At 45.5% G+C, this 18,445-nt stretch overlaps 1 protein-coding gene across 2 annotated transcripts in view; it reads right to left on the bottom strand.

Annotated features, from left to right (window-relative positions):
- ADGRV1 (adhesion G protein-coupled receptor V1) overlaps window positions 1–18,445 on the bottom strand; it is a 2,479,945-nt gene that overhangs the window by 19,729 nt on the left and 2,441,771 nt on the right. The gene's annotated exons all lie outside the window — the stretch shown is intronic.

The following is an 18,445-nucleotide window of genomic DNA, read 5'->3' as shown; positions in this document are numbered from 1 at the left end:
TGATCCGCACGGAATCTCATGGACAGATGATGCTAGCCTATCTAAAAGCAGGCATCATTCCTGAAGGTCTACAAGTTAAAAATATCCGAAGGGTTTTTTTAGATAGCACCAAATTTAAAGGACAATTTAGTGCTGTTGGGAATAAATGCTCACGTGACTATTTGATTCTGATTATCGATACCTCGGCAGAAGAGTCCACCAAACAAAAATTGGAAATTGAAACTCTTGAAAACAAGATGAAAGGCGATAACCTTATAAGAGACATTAAAGAACAACTTACAAAAATTGAAGAAGAAATAGTAAAATTCAAAAAGTTCACTTTAGATAAAAAAATTTGGAAATACAAAAAAGATATGGAAAATTATAAGGAAACTAACACATATCCATATTTGGTGCCCTCCTTTTATGAGGATCAAAACAAACAGGCACAAAGCAGAAAAAGAACCACAGGTCCCCCTAGGAACAAATATGTGAGTTTCTCTAATACTTCCAATACCACATCAAGCAGTGACTCCGATAATCCCACTACCTCAAATGGGCCCGACCCGAACAACCAACCTTTTTTTCAAGGGCGAGGGAGGAGACCACGTCAGTGGCAACAGGGGCCACCACGGATGCAAACCCGCAACTGGAGGGGTCCCCCTCAGAATTGGTGATTCCGATTTTTAATTTATCAAACCACATTCTTACTGAGGCAGAAATATCGGTCCTGAAAAATGGACTGAGTTTCGTCCCCACTACTAGAGCCAAAGATTTTGACACTCAGGTTGAACTACACAAATTCTTTCGCCTGATTCGTTTAAAATATTTCTTTAAAGATGGTTTATCCTCTACTAAAATACCCAGTACAACCGGCCTTAAAGTGCCTTCACACTTCACTCCCTCCAATGCTATGGTTAGCCCGGCCATTTTAGCATTTGAAAATAAGATTTTAGAAAAAACAAAACATCTCCTAAAAGACAAAAACCACCATAGAGACAATTTGAGCCACAGTGAACGGCTGGCCCTTGATGTTCTACAAAAGAACACGACTTTCCTAATAAAACCCGCCGATAAGGGCGGAGGAATTGTTCTTTGGGATACCACACTTTATTCCACAGAAGTGATGCTCCAACTGAACAATCCTGATTTTTATCGTAGACTGAATCATGATCCTACAGCTTCCATCGGTGCAGAAATCAAGAGCCTGATGGACCATGCTCTGCAAGAGGAATGGATAGATCAGGATGAACATCAGTTTCTCATAAAAACATCACCTGTCACCCCTGCATTTTACCTCCTCCCCAAGGTCCATAAAAATGCATTGGTTCCACCTGGGAGACCTATTGTATCAGCCATCAATTCTATCCTAGAGCCACTTTCTATCTATGCAGACTTGTTCCTTAGACCCTTTGTGCTACACATGAACTCCTATGTAAAAGATACCACCAGTATGATTAATTTAGTCTCCGAGATCCATCTCAATACCAATGATCTCCTGGTTACCTTAGACGTGACGTCGCTCTATACAAGCATTCCACAAGGAGAATGTCTTACAATAATGGAGCTCTTTTTAAATCAATGTACTGATACATTGCTAAAAGTACCCACACCATTTATTATGGAATGCATTAGAATCGCTTTGACAGAAAATTTCTTCTTGTACGAAGGGACCTTCTATAAACAAATCCATGGTACAAGTATGGGGGCAACCTTTGCGCCAGATTTGGCTAACTTATTTATGGATCATTTTGAAACCACTTCCATCTACCATTCGTCTAATCCTTTCAAAAAAGATATCTTGAAATGGTGCCGTTATATAGACGATGTATTTATGATCTGGCAGGGGGATCTTCCCCGCTTGCATTGTTTTCTAGAATGGCTCAATAACCATAACCCACACATCAAATTCACTATGATGTTTCACGCCACCACTATTTCCTTTCTGGATCTTCTCATTTTTAAAACGGAAGATGGGACTCTTAATACGAGCCTTTTCCGTAAACCCACAGATAAGAATACTCTCCTCAGGTATAACAGCTTTCATCCTCGAAGTTTATGTGAGAACCTACCTATTGGGCAATTTCTGAGACTCAGAAGAAACTGTACTGATCTAGAAGATTTTGCTCGAGAAGGCAGAGACTTGAAACAGCGCCTGTCTGCTAGGGGGTATCCTAATAAATGCATTAACCGAGCATATAAAAGAGCTAAATATGCTAATAGAGCTAGATGCCTTCAACATGAACCCTCGACAAAAGAGGACAGGATTACGTGCGTCAGCACTTTTAGCCCCATTAGCAATACTTTGCGCAAAGTGATTAAACAACAATGGCATATCCTGACTACGGATGAGTTTAGTCCCCCACAACCGAGGTTTGCTTTCAAGCGCCAAAAAAACGTTAAAGATTTTTTGGTCCATACGTACCCTGCCACCCGCCCCCTTTCAGCACAATCCACTTTGTGGAATCTTCCTCCTGTAGTGGGCCATTTTAAATGTGGCCACTGCTCAGTTTGTGACCTAACAGACAATTGTAAGTCCATTGACCTAAACGGCAAAGTTTGGAATTTGAGATCTTTCTCCAACTGTGCTTCAGATTGGCTGATATACGGAATTAAATGTCCGTGCAACCTATTGTATATAGGAAAAACTAGCCGCACTGTTCGACTTAGAATCTGCGAACATAGGTCATGCCTAAAGAACAAAACCGAGAATAAACCCATGGTCTCCCATTACACCATAGCTAAGCACCATTACACGGGCTTCAAATGGTTTGTAATTCAAAAAATATCCCCCTCACCAAGAGGAGGAAATAGAGATTTGTCTCTCAGCCAGGTTGATATACACGCTAAATACGGTAAATCAGGGGCTCAATTCCTCGGTGGAATGGAATAACATGATTACGTGACGTGATAAATAATCTGCAGACACTTCACCATCGGACACTCTACGACCCCGGTGCGTTTTTTCTGACCCTTGGTGATTTGATTACCTTGTGAGGGGTTGACGCTAATACGCTCAGACCTCTCCTCGGGACTCATTTTTTCATCAGCTCCCTTCAAACACGTGTATACACCACGTGCTTCGAGTTATATTTTTCCTGTTGGGACACTCCATCGTCCCAGGGCTTTCTTTTTAATTTAATTTACTTTTGAATTTACTTTGTGTGTATATATCTCCGTGGAACATCTCTACACTTGGACAATTGCAGTCCAGGTTGTCTTCCCCCGTATCAGATGGGGACACACACTGTACCTTTAAAGAAAAAAAGGTTCTACCCAATATCACGTGATTGATACACGTATTTAAAAGCCTCCTCCCACAACACCGCTCTGACCACTTGGTACACAGCGGTGAGGACAAGAGGACCCGTAGGCCCTTGCAGGATATTAAGGTAAGCGTCGGTCCTTTACCGTGTTTAAAGTTAAGTGCTCGATTCCTACCGAGCTGCTAAGCTGATTAGTTCTCTTTCTACATCTTGCAGATTTTCTGCGAACTAACCGTTTAACTGTCTCGGACTTGCGTGGTATAAATTCCACTTGGCTGCATAACGTTGACACAACCGTGCCCGTAGCCCATTAGAAAACCGCTGGCGACTGTGTTCTGGAATATCAAAGGTGCGCACTGCGATACATTTTTTCTTGTACAAGGGCAAGACTCCTCTTTTTTCTCCCCTTTTTGAAATAATAACTCTGATGCTTTGTTAGGATAGATGATTAGTCTTTTGACCTGTGATACATTTGTTTTTTCATTGTTTTTTCATTTTTTGACACCATTTAAATGATAAATATCGAAGTAATTACGTTAAAATATCCTATAATTAGTTGTTCTCAGGCTAGGTTAGAAAGAAAATATGTCAACCTATGTAAACCTGTGGTTTAGTGACTGCCAACAGCACATACTGCCTCAAACTATATTAAAAACAGTTTTGGGCCTAAAATGAGATAAAATGAAATTAACACTGGGAATAAATTTTCTCGTTCATGTAGAGTGTACTTTGAATCCTCTGGACGACCATTGTAGCAAGTAGATCGTGCTATACTTTCGTCTGTACAAGAGCCATGGATGGTTTTTTCACTGATCACACTCTATTCAGTAGCTACTGGTAAGAGTTGGATCCAATTTTTCTATGTCACACAAATTTATGCTCCCACTGGAAAACTCCTGGGATATGTTGCACCGCATGTATTTGAATGTGTTCGGGGCACATGACACTATTGGAGTGTGTTTTCAAAAAATATGCTGGGCTATTAAAACAGCCTATATAGGGTAGTTTTTAAGACTAAAGGTTACATTGTTATTGTTACTTAGTTTTAAGATATATGTAAATGTTTTTCATGCATTGTGATTAATTTTTATATATATGTGTATTTTTTTAGATGTGCGTGATACCCACATCGAATCACTTATAAGGCTGTATTTGAAGAAATGTCTTGTCCTGATGATGGCCACTACAACTAGATTCTGTATGGACACTTGAGAAAATGTCCCATATGACGATTGGCCGAAACATGTCGACACTTTATATCTCAGCAAATGCTAAATTTTGCCATTTTGCAACATTTTTGTATTAGAAAATGAAGGTGTATCAAGTCATTTCACCTGTTTTTGTTTCTCTCTAAGGCTCTCTGCCCCCCGAAGCCTTGCCTTATTTATATGTTTTGTTTTTCACACCACTTGTATCTGTTTTATATCTGTACACATGTCGTATTTTGTAGCTTTTTAATGTTCTGAATTTTGAATTAAAATTATTCTCAGGTATGCCTCCTCTCTCTACCCTCGGTCTTTTGTCTGGCTGACACGAATGACTACTGTTAGATAATTATATGTATGTGTGACTAGGATTATATCCAACCTTGCTCTGATATAGAGTAGTGAGGGGTAAGCAACTCCTCATTACCAGGTCCCTGGTACTGTCTCCTTTGATCCTTGTGATTCAACCCTTTTGCGAGTTTGCTCCCCCGAAAACAAAAAACATTGGGTTTTGGCCTGATTTGTTAATACACAAATGAGGGCATGAGAGACACAGTGGTCCCTGATTGGACCACTGCTGGCATGCATGAGTGAGGCAGATCTCCTCATTGGCCGGCTGGGTGCGAGCACTCACTGGACTTTGGGATATGAGGAGGGGGCCTGAGTGCAGACCAGCAGATCACCATTAGGTCTGAATAGACCTATCCACAGAGCCAACTATCCAGGAAGGTGAAGCAGATCCAAGGACTATCCGGAACCGTGCACCCCCTGAGCCCGCAGCTGTCCCAGAAGAGCCCTGCTCTGCGCTTGATCTCTGAAGACCTGCAAAGGTATTTTGAACCCTTTGAGTGGTAGGACCAATCACTCTCTACATCTCTGTGTTGCCCTGCAAAAGAGCCTTTTCTGAAGTTTCCCTGGGCCCTCCAGTGGACGGACCAGCTCAAACCTTGGCACCTGTGCAGGGGCGTTGTTTCATTGAGTTTTACCTCGAACTTTAGGAAATCCTAGCTGGCACTGCACATCATCCTCTAGCTGAATTTCACCGACCCAGCTGCTTTGGGCCGTGAGAGAGAAAAGTGTGCGTCGGACCGTGATACTTGGGTGCCACTGGGTCACTGTGCAACAGTGACAGTCACAGATGGTGACTTTCCCGCCTTTCTCCAAGTGTCCTGAAACCAGCTGCATCAGTGTTTCTTTGTCGTGCAATCAAGACGAGAGTTCCAGCTCCAGTTGTAAACCGGACCCGCATCCGCAGCGCCTGTGCACTTAGTTAAGCCAAGGGTGGGATTTCGTTCTCCAGGCGACCCTCACCAGATCTGCCAATTTGGACCCAGAGTGAGCTAAGGGTGGTGAGTAATCATAACACTTACTGGTGGCCGCTAGTTCATCCATTGCATTATTACGCACAAAGGATCCCCTTGGGGTCCTTGTCTTGGCTTGGGTGGCCTTCGCTTCATAAAGCCGTGCGAAAGTTGGGACTTGCTTTGTTCTCTACAGTAGATCCTTTCCTAACTCTCAGAACCTATTTTCTGCATTTCAGACTGTGTTCTCTAACTTTTCCTCCCCCTTGAACGTTGTACTTGGTGTCTTTATGCACAACTTGCATGCTATTACATGCACATCTGACACTGAGCACAAGTCTCCAATCTTCGTAAAGCTGGACTTCTAAAGTTAGGGACATCCATCTCTGAAGTTTGCCAATTTGATAAAGATTTTCTGTTTTCCCTCCTTACAGGTTTTGGAGGGATTCGCTCTTTACCGCATTGACTAAAAGTGACTGTACATATGTTTGATATAGTATATGTTTTGGTGGTGGTATTACTGTGCTTTTCTTTATTCACTTGTGTTCATTCTTGGGCCTAATAAATTGTGTATTTTTATATACAACTGTCTAAGGGTAATTCTTGTTGTCCTACTGTGTGTGTTCATCCAAGGCCCCAGATCACCCCCACTACTCTCCCAGCTACCTTGAATTGTCCTGGCTACTTCGCAGAAATGTTTCCTGTTTCACTGACAAGGGTGGCCTCCTAAACATCTATTCAGCAAAGTTTAGAAATCCATTCTAACAGATGGCCTACACATCAATGGACCACCTGAGCCTTGATTGTTGGAGAAGTGGGTTGAGAGCGGCATGCCAAAGCTGTTTGACAGGCGCGGGAGGAGAAGGGAATCCTGAATGCTGCAAAGACAACTGAGCAGGTTAGGTGATTGTTGCTGAGATGTTATATGATTAGACCTGCCTCTAAATCCTACAGAGCTTTTTATGCTTCGTGGCGTAACGTGAATTCATTCATTTGTATGGCGGACAGGAGCTCAACTTGCATTTCTGTGGCTCCCTCCGTATCCGCCATACAAATAGTCCAGCATTTGCGCCAACATGTATGTTGATGCTTGTGCAAATTCCGACGGATCCATAGGAATCCATTGTAAACACTGCCTGCCATGCCTACAGGGTAGGCAGCGTTTACTTCATTTGCACGCCCGAGTGTAAAAGAGGACGGCACTGTGCAAATGATGAATATTTGGCAGCAGGGATCTGGCTATGCCTGAGTGTATTTATTTTAAAATTTGTTTATTGGCATTTATAATTACAATCACTATTCAGATTGACCAACGTGATCAACGAAATTCTGTCTTTGCAAATGAACAACAACATTTACATAACAAAAACATCAAACATTAACTATCTCTGGTCTGAGGGCAAGTGATGGTTGATTGGGTCGCAAACGGGGGGAGTGGCCGGGCGCCACGGGTGTGGGTTTGGGCTTTCCAAGAATGTTAATGTTGGGGGGGTCTGGTTTCGAGTGTTCTGGTCAACCTTTAGGTCATGTGATAGGGCCGGGGAGATGTTCAGGGGGGCTTATCATTGGAGGAATGTAACAGTTTGGACATGGTGTCTTTCCATGCAGCAAGGTCCATACTCGACTTGTCCGTGGATCTAGCCACACTGTCCTCCCAAGCTCTTGTTTCGGCGGTCGCCCATCTTTCAAATTCTTTGCGCCATGCTCTATGATTCGGCCCTGCCGGCCGTTTCCATGCCATGGCGATGGTCCTCTTGGCTGTTATGCATAGCAAGTCTATCAGCTTAACCGCATATTTGAGTTTGGCCAATCTGGGGTAGCAGCCTAGGAGGCATTCAGCTGGGGTCCATTTATACCTAGTGACTTCCGCTTCTTCGCAGGTTCTTTTCACCATTGACCAGAGGCTACGTGTTTTGGTGCAGTTCCATAACATGTGGATTAGATCTGCTCCCTCTGTCCCACACCAGGTGCACTGTGTCTGGGCGGTTTTATTGAACTTCGCAATCCTGCTTGGGGTTAAGTATGTGCAATAAAGTACATTTAATTGGATTAGTCGAAATCTATGGTTTCTAGAGACCTCTTTCGGAAAGGACAACGCCCTACTCCATTCTACCTCGGACAGCTCTTGTCCCATGTCTGATTCCCAGCGGATCTTTAGTGCATCACTGCGGGGATTGGGGTTGTCAATGAGAAGGCTGTAGATTTGGGATATTGCCCTTCCCCCCTCGCTCAGGCTGTATAGTAGTGTCAGAAAGGGGGTTGCCTCCGGCTCCTCTGGCCAGGTGTCCCATTTCGTGCGTGCTATCTTGCAGATCTTTTGGAACCACAGGAATTGGCCAGCGTGAATGCCCTCTCCCTCCTGCAACTCAGTGAAGTCCCTGAATATGCCTTCGGAGTATAGATCGCCCCAAGTATATACACCTTTGTCTTCCCAGAGCGTAATGGTGTGGAGGGTGGTGACAGATTTATCGAGTCCCGAAAGTATTGGTACTTCTTGGAAGTATGGTTGCTTCCAGTGCAGTGTCATCTCAGTTCTACGCCATATTTTCCTGCCCAGAGTTGCCAGAAAAGGCAGATCGTGTAGCAAAGTCTGTGGGGCCCAGATCAATTCCTTCAGATGGATTGGGGAGATCATGGTCTGCAGCAGGGGGGTCTCTGAAGTAGTCCCGTCTGCTAACCATTTGGTTACATGGCTTAACTGGGCTGCAAGGTAGTACTTCTCGAGGCTCGGTAATTGGATCCCTCCTTGCCTGTGTGGTAATACTAAGGTAGACAGTGCCACCCGATGTCTGCCCCTCCCCCATAGAAACTCCTTAATTATTGTATCCAGAAGCTGGAAGAAGGGTTTGGTGATATAGAATTGCACATTCTGGAACCCGTAGAGGAATCTTGGTAGAATGATCATCTTGGTTATAGAGGCCCTACCCAGCATGGACAGTGGGAGCTTAGACCAGAAACTTATGGACTTACGCAGTTTGGGTATCGCAGCTTTGGTGTTTTGTGTGTGCATTTGTTCTGGGGTGTGCATTATCTGGATCCCAAGGTAACGGAAGGATTCAGTCTCCCACTTTATGCCCACTGAGGGAAGCTCTTCTGCGGTTTTATTTCTCAGGGCTGCTAATGGGAACATGCAGGATTTCATCTTGCTAAATTGTATGCCTGAGACTTTGGCGTAGTTGTCAAGCACCTCTAGTATGGTTGGAACATTGAGATGAGGGTTGTTGACGTATATCAGTACATCGTCTGCATACAGTGAGGCAATGTGATCTATCCCGCCCAGCCTGATTCCTGCATCGAAAAATTGCTGCCTGAGGAAGATTGCAATGGGTTCTAGGCCCAGGATGTAGAGCATGGGGGAAGTGGGCAGCCCTGCCTGGTGCCCCTGCAAATATCCCACGCGTCTGACACATACTTCCCAGATTTTAGCCAGGCCCTTGGTTCATTATACAGGATCAATACCCATCTGATGAATCGTTGGCCAATTCTGAAACCCTCCAAAACCACCACCAGCCACTCCCAATAAATGGAATCAAATGCTTTAATTGCATCTAGGGATAGTAATGCGAGTTGTTTTTTGCTTGTATTGGTCTCAGCTATGATGTGTTGAAGCCTGCGTAGGTTTTGGGACGTGTTACGCCCAGGTACAAAACCATTCTGGTCTTCGTGTACTATGTCACCTATCACTCTAGATAGTCGCTTAGCCAGTATCTTCGTTAATATTTTAACATCATAGTTAAGCATGGCAAGCGGGCGATAGGAGTCGCATTTATCGGAGGGTTTATTGGGTTTGAGCATCGGGACCAATAAGGTTTCCCTCATGCTGTCTGGTAGGATACCGGTTTCGAATGTCTCAGAGAAGACCTGGTGCAATACGGGCTTCAGGGTGGGTTCATATGCCTTGTAGAATTCTGGGGGGAGCCCATCGCACCTTGGGGCCTTACAAGTGGCGAGAGACATAATAGCCTCTGTTATGTCTTCTGGTGTGATGTCGGAGTCTAGAGCTTCGGACTGTGTTGGTGACAATTTAGGCAGGCCGATTTCTTCCAGGGTATCTAGTATCTGATCTTGTGGGACTTTGTGTGTGTGGGAGTATAGTCCTGCGTAAAAGCTCTGAAAGGTGTCGTTTATGCTCTGTTGGGTTCTGTGTTCTGTGCCTTGTTCATCCTGTAGTGCTGTAGTTGCATGCCTAGGGTGTTCTCTTTTACAGAGCCATGCTAGAAGCTGACCCGGCCTATCGGCCTCTGCATGTGCCCTGTTAGTTCTGACGTTAAAATCGAACTTAGCCAGTCTGTCCCATGCTTTAGAGCAGTCCTCTCTGAGAGAACTTAGTTATTCCTCCCTCCCGGGTGTGTCGATAGGGGTGGACTCTAGCCGCTGCACGTCCAACTCTTTCTGGTTCAGTTCCTCCCGAAGTGTTCTCCTGATGCCCCCTGCCTTTGCAATTGCTTCTCCCCGTATCACCACCTTTAGGGCGTCCCAAAGCGTACTTATCTGGTCTACACTGCCTGAATTTTCCATTACATAATTCTCTATGGACTCCTGGACTCCTGGAGCTCCTCTCTGAAGGTCAGATCCACATTCTCCACATCGGAATGGGCGGTCTGGGGCTGTTGTATTGCCAGTCTAACAGGAGTGGGGAGTGGTCAGATATGGTCCTCCCCAGGTACTGCATACTGCCTATCTGAGGCATATGTTCTCTGCTTATGAAAAAATAATCCAACCTCGTGTGAAGTTTGTGTGGGGATGAGTAATATGAGTATGTCCTTTCGCCTGGATGAAGGTCCCGCCAAGCATCAATCAGATCAAGTTCCTTGATCATGACATTCAGGGATGAGGTGGCGACAGGGAAGCCATTTGCCAGTGGATAAGACCTATCTAATTCAGGATTGTGGACGCAGTTGAAATCGCCTCCCCACAAGAAGAAGCTGTCCCGGTATTGTGACATCTGGGTGCTAAGTTCCCTTAGATGGGCTGGGATATTGTTGTTGGGGAAGTATGAGTTTACTATACATATTTCTCTTTGTTCTACAGTTCCCCATATGATCAGATATCTACCTTCAGGGTCCTTCACCATCCTGTGTAGGAGAAACGGTACCTGGAGGCTGAACCAGATGAACACTTCTCTGGCGAATTTTGAGTAATGGGCTCCGTAGCCTTGTCCCCCCCAGTGTTCTCTGAGCTTCTCGTCAGCTTCAGTGGTGCAGTGAGTCTCTTGTAGGAGGGCGATGTCCACTCTCTTTCTGTATAGGTAGGATTTAATCCTGTTCCTACGGAGGTAGATGCCCAAGCCTCTTACATTCCAAGTCAATAGTCTAATGTGCGTAGCCATCTTGGTTTCGCAAAAATGCTTAGGGAACCTCCTTTTCCAACAGAAGTGCAGATGGCGACATCTGGTGCTGTCAATTCGGCACTGTTTTGCAAGGTCCAGCCCATCTCGGCCCTCAAGCCAGCCCCCCATCCCACCAGTTGTGTTATTGCCTTCGGAGATTTACCAACTCGAACAACTTCCATCCCATGGAATGGATCAACAGAAAAGAACAACAGTAAACTGCCCCCAGCAGTCGATACAAACACTCGACTCTCGGGGGCCCCCGGGCCTTCCAGTCCTCTCCAGGTCTTCCGGCTCGGGTGGTGTGCAGGCATTTTACCTGCACCGCTTCGGTTGGGGTGGGTCTTCGCCAGTTTTGCATATGGCCCTTCGAGCTCCTGCCCGATTGCATCGCCTTCCTGGTGTGGCGATGCGGTTCATTCCGAGGTTGTAATCATGGTTGATGTGTTGTTTAGCTTCTCGTTTGGTCATTGACCTTGCCCTGGTGTTTATTGCTTCTCGCCATTCCTTCCGCATCCTCAGCCAGGTTGTTGTGTTCAAGCCATAGATTTGCCGCCTCCGGGGTTTCCAGAAAGATTGCCTTCCCATTGTGAAGCACCTTGAGTCTCGCTGGATATAGCAGCATGTATTTAAGGTTGAGTTTCCTTAGAGTGGCCTTTACTGGTATGAAAGAGTTTCTTGCTCGTTGTACCAAAGGGGTGTAATCGGGATACATGACTATTGACGCCCCGCCTCTTCTGATCTCGCCGCCTTCCCACGAGAACCTCAATATGGCCTCCCGATCCCTAAAGTTTAGGATTTTTGCTATTATTGGTCTCGGATGTGATCCGGGGGGTGGGCGCTTTTGAAGGGATCAGTGAGCTCTCTCCATGGAAAAACCTTGGGTGAGTTTGCCTGCCCCGATTTCCTGCAGGAACAGCGATTCAATGTATTCGGTAGGGTCGGGCCATCTGAATCTTCCGGTATCCCTAGTATCCGGACATTGTTGCGGCAGGCTCGGCCTTCCACATCTTCTGAGCGCGTTTCCAGTCGAGCCACTGTAGATTGCAGCTCTTTGACTTTCGCTTTGAGTTCCTGTGTGGTCTCCACGGTGTCCTGCAGGGAGGCTTCCGCAGTGACCATCCTGTCGGTTAGGTTTCGCGCATCTTGTCTCATCAATTGAATGTCCGATTTTATTTCGCCAATCTTGTCTTCCATTGATGTTCTCAGTGCTGCTATCGCCTGTAGGATTTGGGAGTCCCGAGGATCTATTGTCTGAGTCGGAAGTTCTTTGGCGGAACTTGTCTCCTGTGGCATCTGTTGTCTTGGTCTGACTGAGGTGAAGGAATCCATTGTGACGAGTTTGGGTTTTTGTCTTGGAGGCGACATTCTTTCTAAGGAGGGTTTCTGGTGGGATGCTGTGTAATGTCCGCTTTAGGCTCTTGATCGGCGTGAAGTAACTGCGGAACCCTGTGGGTCACCCGTTCACCAGGGTTTATGGGTTATTACCAAGGGTAGTTCCCCCTCTCGGTGCTGTAGGATCTATGGTGCTGTGCGGTTTTCCCCCATTATGTGTGCATCATTCCTGCAGGAGGTGGGGGAGTGTTCGCAGGAGTGAAGCCCCTCTTGGTCGTTGGTGAGGGGTGTTTTTCGTGCTGGGGCCAGGCCCTCCTGTTCTATGCGAGTATCTGTCCTCCGGCTGCACTGCGTGGTTAGTCCATGTGATGGGCCCTGCCGCGGGGCTCGTAGGGTTATGTTGTGTTTTGGCCAGATCCAAGTGTCCTGGAGGACTCCTGTCCCGTAGGGTCGTCTGCACCGGATCGTGTGTGCGGACCGCACGGTGGTCGCCGCCTGCGGGGTCCGCCGGAAATCTGCTAAAGTTCAGTGGTGGTCTGGGTTGACCGGGTCAGAGCACCGTGGGCCGAACCGTCCGCCGCAGATTATTGTTCACCAGCCGCTTGGGTTTATAGTCATAATGTCGACAACAAAAATGTCGACAGTCAAAAAGTCGAAAAAAAAATGTCAAAAAAAAAAATCTCGACTTTTTTTTTCAATGCATTTTTTTTTCGAAATGGGGGGGTTCCCCCCCAGCCCCCCTTTTTTTAATTTTTTTTTTATTTTTCCCTTTTTTTTTACTCCCGTACCCCTAAAATAAATAAACGTACCAGGGGCAGGCCGCTAGATATAGCAGAACATCAAAATGCGTTCCTATGTCTTTTTCCCAATTGCTCCTGAAAAATGTGTTCTAAAATGTACTGTTTCATCCTGGAGAAAAGGGCACGGCTGCCTCGTTTCACTCAATAGCAAAAATCCAAAGTTGGCAGTGATGCTCATTAATACAGAGGAATGAAATAAGCGTGCTTCATGTTAAGTAATTATTTGTTGAAGAAGGAAAGGAAAGGAGCGTGCCTTCAGCAGCTGGCCTTTCAGACCAGCGTGCCTCACTCGGCCTTTTCAATAAACCCTTCAGATAGGAGTAGTCAGCAATCCAGGGGGTGGGGGGAGAGTCCCAAGTCGCAAAGACAAGGGCCATCGACCCAAAACAACTTACTGTAGGCCATAAATCCTGGTTAAGACACTGGGTACACCGCATAAGGGCTGGCTGAGCTATGCCTAATTGACTGTGGATTATAGCTCGGGGATCTCTGGGTAGCAACCGTATCTGGCCGACAGCAGCGGCCCGTGTATTACATGCGTTTTATGAGTGCAGTAACGCATCATTTCCAAGAACAGATTAAGGGGGAGGCTGCTTGCACATGTTTGCTGTGGCTATCACTTAGAGAAGACGCTGGGAATTATGAGCCGTGGCCAGGAAAAGTGCAAAATAAAAGCATAGCACTATGTTATCCATTAACCATATCTGTCTTCTGCACGCCAGACTTCGCAATAGCCGGAACGCGGGTATTCAAAACACCATCAGAACAAGCTCGTTTTCTGAAGCATGCTCTTGAGAGCTGCCTTTGCTCGTGTCGCAGTGACACCTGGTGGCCAGGGAGCACTGGTTTATGAGACATCATTCGACACACATTGGGTAAAAGGTCAAGTCAAGTTGTTGTTGCGAAGCTCTACGGGCTGGAGCAATACACCAGGACAGGATATGAAACTGCACAGGACAGACAGTGCAGGCATAGAGCCAGATATCCCTATAAAAACAATAGGGTAACTATTGTCTTTTAGAGGAGAGCAAATCAATTCCGGCCTCAAGACCACCAATAAGGACTGGCCTAAGCTAGCTCTCTGCTTGCCTCCATCGTACACTGTTGAGGAGGAATGTGGGTTTAAGCACCTGTTCCAGCACGTAGAACGTGTGTTTAATGCCATTAGCACCCTGGGTTACCAAAGCGGTAACCTGGGGCGCAAAAAAAGAGGATTTCATTCATTGAACAGTTTATGTGAGACGTCCCGTTCAATGAATGAAATCCTTTTCCAAAATGTCTGCCATGGAAAGGGACAGCGGGGCTCTTTGGAACCCCTATTCCCTTTCCATGGTGGACCGAGAAGCAGGAAAGCAGCTGCGGAGGCGGCCTGTGCTGCCACAACAAACAGGTAAATGGAGGTGGAAAAAGGGCTAACATAAGAGAATGCAAGGTGGGGGGAAGATGGCGGCGGGGGAGCCGGCCGTTGGGTGGAATGGAATGCAGGCTTTCACCACTAGTTCAAGCCCGCGTTCCTGGCCCCCTGATTGGCTGGCTCACCGCGCCAAGGTGCTAATGGGCAATAGAATCGGGAGAGTAGGCCCAGGGAAGGCTGCTGAAACAAATATGAAACAACAAATGTAAGGCAAGGCAGACACTGGCACAGTATGACCCTTCCAGCGACTTCATAGTATCATGCTGCCCTCATGGACATCTCTGTTCAGAGAGGTAGTGCTCTGCTTCGCTGGAGGCAGAGTCTTCAGCCTTATTTGAACCTGGTGTTTTATTACAGTGCTGCAGATTCCAGAGAGGGGTGAACAAACATAGACTACCCCCATGACGGACAAAGGTCCGAAATGCATTGGCTCATAAAATAATCACTGTGTCTGTTCTCGCTAAATGGGATCGTCACATTAACATCTGACATAGCTCTCAAGGGTGTCACCCGTCTTGAAAGCAGATGAATCACCCGCCAAGTCCCTGAGGCGCCCATTCAATTCTATGGGCCTCTCACCCACCAAAAAGAAAATCGGGTGTTTTCACCCGCCTTGGAGACAAAAAAGGTTGGGAGCTATGCATCTGACCACTTGATATCTAGTATCATGAAAACCTTTGACTCATCTGAATGAACTTGAATTGAGATTGGCAAACTCGCTTGAGCTCAGAGTGTGAGCATGCAGCGCTCTCGATGACAGCTTCTAGGGTTTCTTTGTACAGCCCTCATGGACTTCCCAGCTGAGTGTGACTTGCTTGCTACAGTGCTGCCAACCCTCGGGGAAGTAAAACAAGTGTTAAAAAGAAGGGCGTATGCAATGGCTGGGAGGTTTCGGGGATAATGAGGATGGCCTGCCACCACCAACTTAATGTTGGGGAAAGCGATCTATGGGTGACTTTTGATCCAAGGGTAAAGCCAGCCTGGCATAGACAGGCAGGGAGTGGGGACGCAAATGCTGAATGGCAGGATCTAGGGTCAGAATGCACATTCCAGGCAAAATCCAAGTGAAGGCAAATTGAATAGTGGACTCCAGAAAGAACAAACAGAAAACTTGCATAGAGGTAATCACAACGTTTAGTGGCAGGTCTGCACAAAACAGAACAAGGGACACAACTGGAACAGGGTGGACAGATTTGCATCAATATACGTAGCAGGGTTACCAAACAGTGTGCGTTTTTGCACCTGTACTTTAGAGTGTCAATAGCCATTGTACAATGCAAAATGAACACCTAGGGGCTCCTTTTTAATCAGTGCTGTAACGTAAATGCATCTCGTAATAGCCTTGTGTAATGCTTGTATGACATTCATCCATGTCACGGTTCATTGTCGTCCATTTGCATGGCGGAGATCTGGGCCGGTACGCAACTTGCATTTACGCTGCATCCCTTCCTCTTTGCTATACCAATGCTGCCGCGTTTGCACCAGTATGCATTTTCATGCTGGGGAACCGTTCTAAACCCCAGTTAAACGGTCTAACAATGCTCGGAACATCAGAAACACAGGCGTACAGAAATGCAATGGCAAAAGGAAGGGACTTCTGTATGTGGTTAGACGTACTGCACTCAAACTAGATCATAGAAATAAAGCACAAAATGGTGGGCAATGGAAAAGTGAGTACAGTGCTACCTATTAATGGCAGAGGTTACGGCACCGTGGTTGCACAAAGCACATACATCAAAGCATGGGCACATGGTTCGAAAAAGGGGGAAATGCAGCTTTAATAGACACAATAAGCAGCGTGCTCACATGAAGTCAGGGACCATGGCAGCTGCATACGTCCCAGTTATTGCAGGATGGCTAGCAGCAAGGCAGCACACATGAGTGCTCAGGGCCTGACACAGGCTGAGGTCTCCAGTGAAAAGCCACATTCAAGCCCAGGGGTTTAGGCTGAAATAACCAAAGGGATAAACCAAGTGGATGTGGTGGCGGGGGCCACTGGGCTAGTAACACTGCCTATTAAGAAGCAGCAACAGTAAATCTTCACACAATGCATTGCAAATGAAGTCTTAACCAAATAATCTCCATTAAAACAACAATCCTAATATTAAAGTAACGCAATAAAGTGAAACATTAATGACATTCTGCTAGGTTTTCTGTGTAAATAAAACGAAATAAATAGATGCATGTTCCAGAAGATGGCTAAAAATCTTCACACACTGCATTGCAAATGAAGTCTTAACCAAATAATCTCCATTAAAACAACAATACTAATATTAAATTAACACAATAAAGTGAAACATTAATGACATTCTACTAGGTTTTCTGTGTCAATAAAACGAAATAAATAGATGCATGTTCCAGAAGATGGCTAAAAATCTTCACACAATGCATTGCAAATGAAGTCTTAACCAAATAATCTCCATTAAAACAACAATACTAATATTAAATTAACACAATAAAGTGAAACATTAATGACATTCTACTAGGTTTTCTGTGTCAATAAAACAAAATAAATAGATGCATGTTCCAGAAGATGGCTAATTGACATCCTACCGTTAGGGACAGGTGGGCTGTCCCTCTCTGAGGGGGGAAGGATGTCTGGGTCCTTGATTCATAATAGGTATAGGGAAAGTGGAAAAAAAACTAATGTTTTTCAACTGTTACAACTGAAAGGTCTTGTAAACAGGATATTGTGGTGGGTTGGGCAGCAAAGCTGGTGCCCTGGATTATTCCGCACATTGAAATCAATGCAGTCCATAGAACAGAATGAGGGTCAATAGCAGATAATGGCTGTCCATAGGAATCAATGTAATTTAAAAGCACATTTTACATACATGTTTTCCTTTAAGCCAGTGGTCTTCAAACTGGGGGGCCGGAAGGATGTCTGGGAGAGGGAGGGTCTCCTTCAAAAGGGATTAAGATGGCTGTTTTTAGTATTAAAAAAAGAATTAAGATGGCTGCTTTGAATAGAAACTATAAGCAGAAGAAAATCTGCTTATATTTTAATGTGCATGGAGCTACCCTGGACATCCTTTGGTCCCCCTGGAAGGGGCAACGCCTAGATGGGGTGTGGGGGGGTTGACACAGAAACAATATTTTTACTCAAAGCGAGGCTTGGTATGAAAAAGGTTGAAATACCACTACTTTAAGCCCAAATCAGTTTTACACTGCATATTCTCCCAGTTCAGTTATTTCTGTTCTAGGACCACCTGCACCTGGAGCAGGTCACACCTATCTATAAGTCATGCCGTGCAAATGGGCGAGCACCCAGAAAATCCACTGCTGCAGTGTCTAGAGGCCCACAGACCTGGGTACCATGTACAATTCATAGCAATGACCTCTATTTGGGGGTGCGTTACAAGCAGCTACTCTCTAAGCTACAACAAGAAGGTTACGTTTGTCAAGTATTGGCAAAAATACAAATTTTAATTGTTTCTTAAATGTATTCGGTTTAGGTTGTTGGTAATGGGCTCCCACTCTTGGTTGAAATTGGAATGAAGACCACAATGATATGCCACACTGATCTCTGGTAAATCTGGTGAATATGTTATTTTGTCATGTTGTGAAGGCTATGATGAGTTAATACTGCAAGCTTGAACAATGCCTACCTTACTAGGCAGCTAGTGTAGGCTATATATTGAATGTTAATAGATGTACCAAATGAGGAATTGGCTATGGTGCAAGCGACGTTATTGTGGATAGCAGGGAGTTGGCAGACATGTTTCGTAGAGACACCCATGCAAAGTGAGTTGCTCTAGCCCAGCGTATCCCTGATAATTGCTCTGGGTATTCCACTGAGATGTGCTTCTGAGAGGT

The sequence above is a fragment of the Ambystoma mexicanum genome, chromosome 6p (assembly GCF_040938575.1).
Source record: "Ambystoma mexicanum isolate Mex_15411 chromosome 6p, UKY_AmexF1_1, whole genome shotgun sequence".
Lineage (NCBI taxonomy): Eukaryota > Metazoa > Chordata > Amphibia > Caudata > Ambystomatidae > Ambystoma > Ambystoma mexicanum.
The sequence above is the reverse complement of the archived record's forward strand: the minus strand, read 5'-3'. Positions and strand labels throughout refer to the sequence as shown.